Below are 14,169 nucleotides of genomic sequence, written 5' to 3' on the forward strand. Positions count from 1 at the left end.
CGAGCTGTGTGTGGAGTTGGGTAGAAGGAAATAGTTCGTATATTAAACTGCTCGCGACGAAGTCTGTGGATTTTCTTAACCTGTTCCTGATTTCTGGTAAGGGATATTGCTGTTGAATTTTTCAAATACGATGTTCTGGCGCTTTAAGTAGTGAAAGCAAAATTGAATCTTATTATATTGCTTATTCATTAATAAGTACCTATAACATGTATACTGCCCAATGTTTTGATTTAATAAATATTTAAAATTAATAAATATTTCAAAAATACTTCAATATTTAAAATGGTTCATGATTTTCAGGAGCGGTACAGTGGTTAGCATTTCTTTGGGTCCCAGGTTCGAGTCTCCGCATGGGTCACATGTGTGCGGAGTTTGCATGTTCTCCCCATGTCGTCATGAGGTTTCCTCTGGGTACTTTGGTTTCCCCCCACATTCCAAAGACATGCTGAGGCTAATTGGACTTGCTAAATTGCCCGTAGGAGAGCATGTGTGAGTGAATGGTGTGTGAGTGTGCCCTGCGATGGGCTGGCCCCCCATCCTGGGTTGATTGATGGATGATTTTCAGGTCACACTGCCCCCTCAGAGCCCACCAATCAGTGACTGTCTCATAGTGTGATGTAATACACAATGTCCGCACCACCCACTTTTCAGTGAGCAGTAAAAAGACACCAGCTTGTCTCAGCGGACAGCGGCTCTTATCAGATAAGGGGAAAAGGACGAGATATCAAAAGTAAAAATAAATATATCACATTTGGTTAACATCAAATGAAAACAGCCCTGCAATAATATATTGGATTCTAGGAATCTATTCTAGCAGACCATAAAAATCCAATTATGAACAATTGGTGCTGAAAACCAGGATTGGCAGAATTCACATTACAGCGATTCCCCACTATATCGCGGATTTTCCTCCGACGCCTCACAATTCTCTGCGTATCCCGTACATTGTTTGTGGTCCGATTGTTTTCGTTTTGTTCTAAGCCCTACGATGGAAGACGTTGACCATTCAGGAGAAGGTAAAACTTCTGGATGTGCTTCGGGAAGGAAAGCGTTATGCGGACGGCGTTCGCCATTATGGTTTGAATGAATCAACAGTACGCTACATGAAGAAGGATGAAAAGAATGTGTAAGAGCCATATATGTTTTTATTTTTATATATTCCATTACATATATAGAGAGAAAGTTGTGTGTGTGTATACATATTAAAAATTATTATTTTATTATTATTATTATTATTATTATTATGTTACTCATATCCTTAGCCCGACATTTAACATAGCCCGATATATGTGTTTTAATGAGTTTACATATGTTTAAAGCATGTGGGAGGGGTATTTTAAGGCTTAAACTTAAAAAAAAAATTATATGATCCTTCTGTATCGTGGATTTTCACCTATCGCTGATGGGTCTGGAACGCATCTACTGCGATAGGCGGAGGATCAAATTTACCTTCATGTGGAGTCTTGGCTTTTCACAATGTTTCATTCCTGCTTATAGCTAAGGTTTTTTTTAGCCGTCGTCACTCTAAGGTTGCCCATTAATGGTTTGGAATTGGGAATGTAAAGCTGTTTTGTTAGCATGTCTGCCTTACAATTCCTTTACTGTAAGTCAAGGCCTGCTGGAACTCAATACTGCTTCATGGCGCTTGTATTTACTCTTTATTTTTTATTACATTATGTTTGAGACTAACCCCTTTATCTACCTCTTCCTCCTGTTGAGCTCCATACAGAACTAGTGGAGAAAAGGGGTGCTTGGAGGGGAGACGATATCTCTGGATGCCCACTTAAGAAATATCTACGTTACCTTCCAATACACCTTCCAAACTTAAGTGGATTGAACATGGGTGCTGTTGAATTAATAAAAAAAATGCACTGTATTAAAATTATTTTGTTTATATAACATAAAATTGAACTATAAACATGAAATTTAAACCTGTTTATATATTGACAAAATAATAATTCAGAATTTTGAACCCTCATTGAACAAAATTAAACCTAATATGGACAAATGGAAAGCATTGAAATTATCCTTATGGGGGGAAGGTTAATGTTACTAAAATGGTTGTGGTGCCTCAAGTTAATTATCTCTCTATGATGCTTCCATTTAATATTCCGGAAAGGATATTTGAACAGTACGAGAGTATAGTAAAAGATTTTTGTTGGGAAAGAATAAACCTAGGATAAAAATTACTTCGCCCAGAGACAAGGGAGGTCTAGGATTGCCAGATGTTAGATTATATAGCATGTCATTTGAAATAGCCAAACTCTACTATCACTGGAAGAATGTGAATTCTGATGTGGACTGGATAGCTATCGAGAGCAATTTGGCTTCACTATTTCAACCTCTGCACATTCTGTCACAATGGGGGGACAATATAAGAAACACAAACCCGATAATATCTTTTTCGAGAAATATATGGATCAAAATACATAAGAAGCTTATGCAGCCATGCAGCCATATTCCTCAATTTGGCACAATCCTCAAATACAAATAGTAAAAAGTATGGAAACAATGGCAACCCAAAGGGGTGAAAACTCTCTGGGATTTATTCGTAAATGGGATGTTTATGTCATAATCAGACTTAAAGAGTAAGTATGATGTAGGAGGAGGAGGGAGTTTTTGGAAGTTTTTGCAACTGAGGCATTGAGTCACGAGTGTTAAAATGCAGAAGATGAATGGTCAAGAATACTTTCTAGAGTGGGGAAATATTTTAGGGAAGTAAAAGCTAAATTTATTCAGTATAAAATTATACACAGATAGTACTGGACACTAGTTAGACTAAATAGAACTGGACTAATTAATACTGATCAGTGTTGGAATTTTAGAAGGCAGGTGGGGGTTTATTTACACATGCTGTGGCAGTGCTCTCAGGTATATCCATTTTGGGGTAGAGTTCTTGGTCTCCTGGACAAATGGCTAGGCTTTACTTTACCCCGCAAACCCGACTCTCTCTGCTAGGAGATAGAGTGGAATTGCCAAAGGTGAATAATAAACAGTTTAAGGCTGTGATGGTGGGACTCAACTGCCATGAGGGTAATATTAAGGCATTTGAAATCCTCAACAATCCCCAATATAAAGGAATGGACCAATGAGATGATTAAGGCAGCTTCATATGAAAAAATGTTGGACAGACTAAATGGGAAACGAGGTATAATGAAAATGTGGGAATGTTTCTAGGGCCATGTTTTTGAAGGATAAATGGCTGGGAGGTTGAACTAGTGATTGGTCATATTGTTTTATAAATGTGAATGGCTGAAGTGTATTATATGAGAGTGCTGTAACTTTTTGGTTTGAAAAATAAGAAAAATTTGAATTACAAAATAAAATGTTCTTAGAAAGTAATTTCATGTAAGAGAGAGATGCAATACCGCTTTCGTCAAAATGACAGGTCGGGTCAAAGGTCACGTTCAAAAGTTCAGTGGGCGGAGCTTATGTTGTAGTGGGTTGAGCTTGGTTGTGTAACTGACGCAATAGCATGTGGATTTAATTATTTATTTATTATTTTAAATGATTGTGGCTTAGGGGGCATGGGTTGGTTGTGTTAGTGATGCAATGGTATTTGGATTTAATTATTTATTATTTTAAATGCTTATTTTAAATGTTTATTATTTTAAAATGATATTGAGGAGAGTGCTTATGAGTGTGTATTATTTTAAAAATGATATTGATGAGAGTGCTTATGAGCGTGTGTTATTTGAATAAGTTATTATTATTATTATTTTGTGGGGCGCGGGCGGGAGTGAGCGTGGCTGGGTTACCTGATGGAGCGCGAGCGTACGGTGTGCGGTAGCGTGGTAAGGTCCCCGGGCTTCGGAGAATCAGCAAAGGACTTATTCACATACTGGTGCGGTAGCGCGGAAAGGTCCGCACGGCTTTGGATAATCCTCGGAGAGAGCGATGCGGGAGAGCTGAGAGGCGTGCTGCTGCGCGAGTCTGAGAGAAACTGTGAGAGACTGTGGGATAAAATGGTAAAGTTGGAGCAAAGAATGAGAGGAGGAGGTGCAGGGTCTATCGTCCAATAAAAACGCTCGGCGCTAGTTTTGACCGTGTGTTTTTTCCTCACGCGAGCGTTTGTATCACATCGGCGTATGGCGCCAATTTGTAAAGGTCATAAGTCGAGACATACATCGAGTCTGTCAATTTGTCCGCCAGTAAATTCTGCAGGGCCGTGCCACCTGGCCATCGAGGCGCCCCCCTACCCGGCCACGCGGGCCATACATCGAGTCTGACACTTTTGCCCTCCAGTAAATTCTGTTTAAAGTTTTGTTTTCACATACGTCCCAAATTACAGATAATTTTCTTACACAGGCACGAGTAGCATCATCAAGGCCGTACCACCTGGTCATACATCAAGTCTGACAATTTGCCCGCCAGTAAATTCTGTTTATAGTTTTGTTTGTCATACATGACCGTGCAGATATGGGGTGACAGAGACAATTAAATTGTATTACGTCGAGCGGGGGGCCTTTTCCTCCTCCTAGAGGCATCATCTTCATCCGTACCACGCCCCCACGAGCAGGCCGTGTAGAATATAGGGAGCTTCGCGCTGCAGGGCCAACTCTATCTTTTCAAAAAATACAGACATGTCTGGGACTTCCGAAATGAAAGATTCAACCTCACCTTCTAAGACTCAACAGGAGCAGGAGGCCATTATGCAGCCTCCGGGGGCTCCCAGGAAGATTCATACGGCACGTAGACGGGTACCTATGATGCGACCGTCGGAAGACCCGAGGGCTATCTGGGAGCTGCCCAACGGGAATAAACTGGTCTGCCTCTTTGACAACGTTGCGGAGGAACTGCGCGTCTTTCAGGTCACCGGAGACGGCCCAGACCCCCCGAAAGACGACCCGTATCTGGTGACTTTTTCCGAAACGGAATGGGGAAACTTGAAGACTGTCGTTACCCCGATGATGGAGGAGAGCACCGACCCCGACCTTGAGGTCGAGACTGGAAGAATGGAGATGCACTATAGAGATGCTCGTAAACAGCGTACCACCATTATGAAGTGGGACGTGACCGGGGAGCTGGACAAGAGAATGGTGAATATATGGCAGTGGCCTAAATGCGACTGTTTTGGCCTGAGAATACCGTTAGTGATTTGGATGCAGATGATTCAAGAAAAGTCTGGTTACTACCAAGCGATGTTTAAGGAGAGTCGGGGAGATGACAAAACCTACGCCGTAAGGACCCCCCTCACCCCCTCACCCACCGTCGCTATATAAAGTGGACTCTGTTACAACCCCTTTTCACAAACATCATGGCAGCAGCAGCAGCAGCAGCAAATTATAGCGACGGTGAAAGCGGGGACAATGAGGCTCCAGCAGCAACCCTGACCTCTGATCCCGGGGAGCTCCTTCCAACCCCCCCATCATCACCGGCCTCTGATCCTGGAGAGGACCCTCCGACGCCTGAGATCTGCACGCTTCTCTCCAGACCGGCTCTCTGCCGTGGGATGTTGGCTTGTATTAAGGCTATGATAGTGGGCCTTTTAACCTCAGTCATCAGGAAGCATCAAGAGAGAAACTGCTACGGTTGTGAAGTGGATCACCCCAGTCAGAGACAACACCCTTGTCTGTTTCCTCCAGGCAGAAATTACTTTTACATACACTTTGACTCTGTGTTGCGTGACCTCTGGACCGATCGGCTGACACCCGCCTTGACCCACGTTCTATCGACCCTGGGCATCCGAGCGGCCGCCGGCAGGTTGGAGGGGGCCGTGGAAGCTATCCTGTACGATCTGCGTGAGGCCCGCAACGGCATGGTGGAAATCACTCGACTGGAACAAGATCTGTTTGAACAGAACCCAGCGTTTAAGCAGATCCTGGAAGAAGAATTTCTGACTCGTTGGGAGGCCCGAGACTAAAACAAAAAGCATCTTGTGATGGGGAACGGTATCAGCAGACCCTTACGGCGGTTTATGTTAAATGTTTTTTTAGAAAAAGTTAGTCCACTATTGTTGCGTGCTATTGATAAAAGTGATTGTCGGGATGATTATGCTTGTTGCTGCTTTCATAGAGTGTTATTTGAGATTTCTCAAGTCGGAGAAAATTATCAGCGGGGGATGGATTTACTTACTCAACTGATGTCAGAGGGTGAAAGACATTCCCCCGAAAGTCTCATACGCGCTTGTCTATCTTGTATTCCTGACAATGAATTTGACTGTAATCACATTTTTGTATTTTACGCTTTAATAGTAGATGTAGTCACCTCTAAATTTCATGATAAGCAGCCTATCGATGTTAATCAGATGCTTTCTACTCTACATACATGTATCGTTGAAAAAGCCACTATATCCACTTTACTGCATGTGACATCGCTAATCTACCTCAACAACTGTCACGGCTGTAACTAAATGTATACCTGCATTTTGAAAATGTAACCTTCACAAATTGTATACCAGCTTTTTTAAAATATATCTTTCACTAATTGCAAAAATAAAAAAAAATTAAAACTTGAATACCGTTGTAATAGTCTTTGTAAAATAACGGGTAAAAATGCTGAGCAGGTTGGCCGAGTGGTTAAGGCGTTGGACTTAAGATCCAATGGACGTATGTCCGCGTGGGTTCGATCCCCACCCCAGCTAAACTCTTTTGTAAAATAATAATAATTAAAAAACAAACTACACAATATGGGTTAAATGTAGAAAAAACACACAAAATTTCACTGATGTTCACTCAGTCTCTTAACAACCCCCATCCACAGTCAGCTATAAAACGCCGCACCCCGCTCTCCCCCCACTCAGTGTGTGAAAAGCATGTCTGTTGCCAAGACTACAGCTCGCGTCTTGAGCAGTTCGTACTATGACCCCAGCCAACCGGGGTCATACGGAGGTGTCTCCAGACTGCAGAGAGCCGTGCAGCAAGATACGGGGAAAAAAGTGGCTGCTGATGACATCAGAGACTGGCTGTCTATGCAAGACAGTTATACTTTACATAAACCGGTTAAAAAGAATTTCCCCAGGAACAGAGTGTTTGTTCCGAGAGCCATGTATCAGTGGCAGGCCGATTTATGCGACATGCAAGGGCTGGCCAAATACAACGAGGGGTTAAAATACCTCCTTACGGTGATTGATGTTTTTTCTAAAAAAGCCTACGCGCGTGCTATAAGAAACAAGACTGGGGAAGCTGTAAAGGAGGCCTTTGATTCTATTTTAACCGAGGGGGGCGTCCCCCTCAAGCTACAGACGGATGCCGGTAAGGAGTTTTTAAATGGGACTTTTCAGAAACTTTTAAAAACTCATAAAATCACCCATTTCACTACGGCTAGTGAACTTAAAGCTTCCATCGTAGAGAGATTTAATCGAACGTTAAAAGAGAGGATGTACAGGTACTTTACGGCTAAAAACACCCGGCGATATGTGGACGTGTTGGACGATCTAATAAAGGGGTACAACCAGTCATTTCACAGCGCTATTAAAATGAAACCTGCCGAGGTCAGGCCCGATAATGCTCATCTAGTATTTGATAATCTATACGGTCCCCTGAAGAAAAAAAGCACACGGCCACGTTTTAAGTTTAACATAGGGGACACTGTGAGAGTCTCCAAGCACAGTCAGATATTTGACAAAAAGTACGAGCAGACATTTACGGACGAGTACTTTGTCATATGCGAACGTGTACCCAGATCCCCACCGGTATATAAATTGAGGGACGTGAGCGGTGAAATACTCGAGGGAACATTTTATGAAGCGGAGCTGCAGAAAGTCAAAATATCTCCGAGACGCGCGTTCAAGGTCGAGAAGGTTATAGGCTCAAAGACCGACAGAAAGGGGAAAAAGTGGATTTTAGTACATTGGCAGGGTTGGCCCTCGAGGTTCGATTCGTGGATACCGCGGTCGGACTTGATACAGGTTTAATTTTTTAAAAAAGAGAAAAAAAAGAAAAAAAAAGAAAATGGACGCCCGCCCCTCTTTTTACCTCACCCTACCGTCAAACTCTTGTCTCTCCATCTTCCCCGATAACCAGAGTTCGGATTACACCGTGATGCTCTCGCGACCTATAGAGCTACGGGGGCCTTACGAAGTAGCTCTGGCTGAAATCATGTATTGTTACACGTGGCGAAATGTTACACACCCGGATAATACTTTTGAATTGCGGGATACGGAGGCGGAGGCAAAGAGAGAGGCCGATCCTTTAGTGGACCTACCTTACCTTTTTCCTCGGAAAATTAAAGTGGGCTATTATGAATCTCTGAAACAGATTGTGACAGAAATCAACGCTACGTTAAAAAAATTAGGTACCGAAGTTTCCTTCTCATACAGCGAGATTACACGAAGGGTTAATATGACGGGAAACCATAAATACAAGATCCAATTTAAACCTACTCTGGCCTACATGCTGGGCTTTGAGCCGGGTCAGTGGTATAACCTAGGAGGAGGTAGCGGGTCGACCTCACCCTACCCGGGCGACATTCACGCGGGATTCTACAATATGTACGTCTACTGTAACATCGTGGAACCGCAGCACGTGGGGGAATTTGTAGTCCCGCTCCTCAGAACCGTTAAAATAGACGGTGCGTTCGGCGACGTAGTCACTTTGCCGTTCCACAAGCTGCAGTACGTACCGGTGAACAAGCAGAGCCTACAGAATTTGCATATCGAGATAAAGAACGATCAGAATACTCTGATTAATTTCTCCTACGGAAAAACGATCGTCAAGCTACACTTTCGCCCCGTTTAAAAAAAAAAGAAAACAATGGCTTACCACAATCCACAGAGATTTATTACGTATTACACCAGTCAGGCGGGACATGGGCTCCCCGGTTTTGCGGGGAGCCCCGTGATGTACGGGCGTGGGTTGGGGTCCATGCTCAGTAGGGCTTTTAGATTTGTTTTACCCTTTCTTAAGCGTGGGGTCGACATAGCGAAACCTCATTTGAAATCGGCGGTCAAAGGAATAGGTTCGGATCTCGCCAGCTCTGTAGTCAGCGGCCGTTTTACAAACACAGCTGACCCCAAGCAGGAAGGGTCGGGTCTGCTATTCCTGTCTCGGAGGAGGAGGGGGAGTAGAACGAGAGCCCTTCAGGAAAGTCGTAAAAAAAAAAAAAACCTGGCAGAGTCGTCAGGATTCCCAAGTCTCGACCAGCTAAGAGAAACAAGAAACCCCCCGGGGACATATTTTAAGAGAGAGAAAACGCAGCGTAAACAAGAATGGCTCTAGCTCACCGGCTCTCGGCTGAATGTACCAAATCTGAATTGGACCTGTTTGCGGCCCCTATGACGCAATTATCCATAGATCAGACCAATTATGTAGAAATCAACCCATTAAATTCCATTACCGATCAGGATGTTTTGGATTTCCTAATACCGGGGTCGGGCAATTTCTATGTGGACCTCAACTCTACACTGCTATATCTAAGGCTCAAGATCGTTAGGGCCGATGGAGCCCCCCTGCTTGACGCCGACCCCTGCGGTATTATACAGTACCCGCTAAACGCCATATTCTCCCAGCTGGATGTGAGTCTGAACGACGTCCTGATCAGTTCTTCGTCGGCCACGCACCCCTATAGGTCAGTCATAGAGACCCTGCTCAATTTTTCTACGGATACGCTAGAGAGTCAGTTTTCGGCAGGGCTCTGGTACAAAGACGTCGGGGGCGACTTGGATAGCGTGGACGTCTCAGCGCAGGGCCCCAACGTGGGGTTACAGAAGCGAGCCGCCTTCTGTAGAAACTCTCAGGAGTTTTCTCTGATGGGTCCTATACACGCCGATATTTTTTTCAGCGAACGAATGCTGTTAAACAACGTGGATATACGCTTAAAGTTATGTGTGACTCTTCATGTAGCCAGTGCTAGATTGTAAACCTGATTGGTTTACTTAGCCATATAAGCCAATCATATTTCAGTGCGGGCGGGCCTTTATTTAACTCCCAGAGAACCGAAGGTATTGGTTCCATGGAGCGTCACGGCGGAGGGAGAGTGTCTCAAAAAACGAAAATATAAAATGCATTTCACCACAGACTACACAAAAACGTGCCCTTGTTTAATAAGGATGAAAAATAATGACAATGTTACGCGCTGAACTGTTTGCAACAGTGATTTCAGCATTGCTCATGACGGTTTAAACGACTGTAAAAGGTACGTCCAGGTGAGTTTAACAAGTGTCATTTAATTTTCTGTATTATTCAGGTAAACACTGGTTAGACACTTGGTTAGTTGTCATGAAAACACCAAACTTCCTGAAGGCTTTTGTAAAGTAGCAATGGAATATAATTAAGGAATTTACATATAGTAAAAGAATAATCTACTTATATTATTGTCAAAATAATACATAATATTGGCCGTCGTAATTCAGTGCGTTGACTAGAGAAAATTAATGAATTTTTTATTATCATATATTCATGATGAGGCAATACCGAAATTCTGTTCTGTAAAATTAAGTTTGTTGAAAGCTAAATAAATTGCTGTGCATAGGATACAGTGAAATGAGGTTGGTAAGAGCTTTTTTTTAACGTAAGTACGACTAAATCTCATTATGGCGACGCGAGTCGGTCAGACATAAACACGCGAGAGTCTGACTGCGGTCAACGACGTTGTGTGGCGCCAGCCGCAGGCGGTTGTCATGGTTACTTTGCCCCCTTCGCGCCCTTTTAGTAAGACATGTCCGGCGTTCGAGCTCCGGCAAACAAAACTAAAGCCGGATTTATTTAGATAATTTCTGCTTAAACTTTATTAAACTAATACATGTATGTTCCGTGGTAATTTTTGTACTTATCGATGTAGCTGGGTTTCGATAATTTAGAAGTTAATTGCGACTTGCTAGTTGGAAAACTGTGTTTTCGTTGGTGTACCTCTGGGTTTTTTGTGTCTGTTAATCTACTACAGAAGTTTACATCGTTTTTGATAGTGAGTCAGACATACCTGTGTATTAATATGTTTTTCGGGTTGTGTGATTTCCATACATGTATATAGTTGCCACTTGGTTTACCATAGCTTGGTGTTAACTACAGATCTGATTTGGGATTCTGAAATTCATTTGCGTGCTCCCACTTGAAGAAATTTCTTAAAGTCAGTCTAACAATTCTCCTTTGTCAGTGTGATGACTTCAGTGTGAGCCTTTTACCTGTAGAGCATTTTGGCTCTATTACACTAGACTTCTGCAGTGGCTCAACTTTCTACGTATTTGACTGTTTAGTAGTAATTTTGGGCACAGAATGTTCTCCTCTTCATACAGGACTGTGTAAAAGTCTTGAGCTGTCAAAGAGGATGATGTTCAAATGATCTTCATGTTGGTGTAGAACTATAAAATGATGTCTGTCAGAACATGGCAGCTCTGTCATTTCACAGCCTCTCCGACAGTCACCACAGTATCTGCAGTCCCACCCCATGCATACAGCTATTTTTTGACTTGACCACTATCACACCTCTTATGGCTAATTAGTACCTCTTTGACTTTTGTTAACTTATTAAATTAATGAGTAAAATGAGCTGGTGGTGAAGTTTACATAATACTGTACGTGGAACGGCTGAGGTGCCCCTGAGGAGATGTTTGGGAACTGAAGAGGTGTTTATCTCACCACCCAAAAAGGCATCAGTAGCGTTTTGGAGAACAGAAGAAATACTTGTGAGTTTAAATTGTGTTTCTTTTAATTTCCATCCATCCATTTTCCAAACCGCTTATCCTACTGAGTTTAATTTGCATATATTCTAATGTTAAATAGTCCTTTTTCTGATCAATTATGTAATTACTACTCGGACGAACAGCATTAAACATTTTCTTTGGCGGCCCAAGACTTTTGCTCAGTATTGTAGGTAAGAGTCTTTAGAAAAAGGACAGGAGGTACTGTGAGCTTTGAAGGACACGTTACCAGCTGTATCTGTGCAACGCGCTACAGCAAAAGATTGAAAGGGTCTGCTGAGCAGAGCGAGGAATCGAGGCAGCGGTGAATGAAACTGACGAGAGGCAGACTGACACAAGTGTTTCCTTATATTATTCCATAAAGGAACTGCACAACAAACAACAATAACATGATGACCATGAATGACAAGTTACACTAAGGATGGTAAGGCACACACACGGCGAGTAATTACACAATGGCTAAGAGATCCGAGGATCAGGCAAGAACCGAGGACAGCCACAGTTAAAGGCACAGGTGACAACCCAATACACAGCACAAACTACAAACAGGGGCTATATACAAGACATACACAGGGCTATACACACGCGCTCACTGGGACATGCAGATGCTGCCGGCACTACAGTATGATAGCGTATTGGAATTATACACAGTTCAGTACAGTATCGTAATTTGAAAAGCATTTGAAACAGCTGTACTGTACATTGTCAAAAAAATCTGTAAATAGCGACACTGTCTATTGTATTACCTTATATCCATGTAATACATATACAAATGTCAGATGTTAATCTGCCTGAGACATGAAGAAAAAGGGAAAAAATCGGTTATAATGGTCATCGGCTTATAGCGATCAATTTCACCCAGACAGATGTGATCACTGTATATAGATTCCACTGTATTACCAGCTATAAAGGCAAGAGGCATAGCGGAAACTCGCTGACTTCACTTGAGTGAGATGCCTGAATGGCTGTCATGCTCTCCTTAGCATGTATTATTCAGCTCCATTCATGTAAGTTTTGCAGAAGGCTTACTGAGCTTCCATTTTGAGCAAACTGTGCCAGTCATAAGCACAAGTCTGCCTGTTGCTCCAGTGGCCTAATGGAAGAGGCACTGGTCTTCTGAGCCAGGGACAGAGCTGGACTGGGCACCTGGGATACATAGGAAATTTACAGACGAGAGGAGGCCATTCGGCCTATCAAGCTCGTCTGGGCAGAACTTACCTAATAGCTCAGAGTTGTTAAAATCTTATCTACTGTAGCTCTGATTTAAAGAAACCCAGGGTTTTACCTTGGGCTACACTAGCAGGAAGACTATTCCATACTCCAACTACACGCTGTGTAAAGAAGTGCTTTCACAAATACATTTTAAAATGTCCTGCCGCTAATTTCCCCCTATGGCCACAAGTTCTAATATATAAACTAATATTGAAATAGCCATTTGGCTGAACAGCATCCAGACCTGTTAGAATCCTATATACCTGAATCATGTCCCCCATTAGTCTTCTTTCCTAGAGGTTGAACAGATTCAGTTCAGCTAACCTCTCCTCATAAGACATTCCTCTAAGACCAGGAATCATTCTTGTAGCCCTACGTTGCACCCTTTCCAAGGCAGCAATGTCCTTTTTAAGGTATGGTGACCAAACCTGCACACAATATTCTAGGTGGGGTCTTACCAAGGAATTGTACAGTATAATTGTAGCATCACCTCCCTTAACTTAAACTACACACACCTAGAGATGTAACCTAACATCCTATTGGCCTTTTTAATTGCTTCCCCAAACTGACGAGAGTAGAACATGAAAGCATCAACATACGCACCGAGGTCATTCTCACAATCAGCTAACTTTATTTCAGTGGAACCCATAAAATATCTGTACTTTATATTTCTGCTCCTTTCATGGATAACCTTACATTTATCTACTTTAAATTTCATCTGCCAGGTATCAGCCCAGTTGCTAATTAAATCCTATTGTAGCCTCTCCGCTGCTAGATCAGTATCTGCTACATCACGTACCTTGGTGTCATCAGCAAATTTAACCATTTTACTGTATGTATTGACGTCACTATCATTGGCGCAAATTAGGAACAATAGTGGTCCTAAAATTGAACCCTATGGTATCCCACAATGAACGCAGGCCCACTGTGACATTGTGCCTCTAATAACTACCCACTGCTTCCTGTCTGTAAACCAGTTTTTGATCCAGGCTGATACAGTTTGTAAAAACCCTGTAGCTTTGACCTTAAGGACTTCTGGAAATCTAATAATTCAATGAATCTACATGGTGGTGAGTTATTTGTGTTCTCTACTGTGAACACCCATGTACAATAATCATTAAATTCATTTACTATATTAATTTCATTTTCAATTATAAAGCCCTTACTATCCTGTAGATTAGTGATTTCAGCTTTTAGAGCTTTTTTGGAGATAAAACATTGGAAGAAACTTTTAATGTCATACTTGTCATTCATTTTTTAACTCAACCTGTAGACTCCTGCCTTATTTTGAAATCATTAGTTATCTTCCATTTGTGGAAGAGAGCCCTTCTCCCCCGGACTTTATTCTTAATTTCCTTAGTAAACCACCTTGGTTGTAGTTT

At 42.4% G+C, this 14,169-nt stretch overlaps 1 non-coding gene and 1 pseudogene across 1 annotated transcript; one reads left to right on the forward strand and one right to left on the reverse strand.

Moving 5' to 3' along the window:
* LOC125726458 (intersectin-2-like) overlaps positions 1-14,169 on the reverse strand; it is a 155,924-nt pseudogene that overhangs the window by 51,678 nt on the left and 90,077 nt on the right.
* On the forward strand, positions 6,501-6,583 carry trnal-uaa (transfer RNA leucine (anticodon UAA)). Its single transcript has one exon. It is a non-coding gene; the product is annotated as a tRNA-Leu (tRNA).

Source organism: Brienomyrus brachyistius, unplaced genomic scaffold (assembly GCF_023856365.1).
Source record: "Brienomyrus brachyistius isolate T26 unplaced genomic scaffold, BBRACH_0.4 scaffold72, whole genome shotgun sequence".
Taxonomy (NCBI): domain Eukaryota; kingdom Metazoa; phylum Chordata; class Actinopteri; order Osteoglossiformes; family Mormyridae; genus Brienomyrus; species Brienomyrus brachyistius.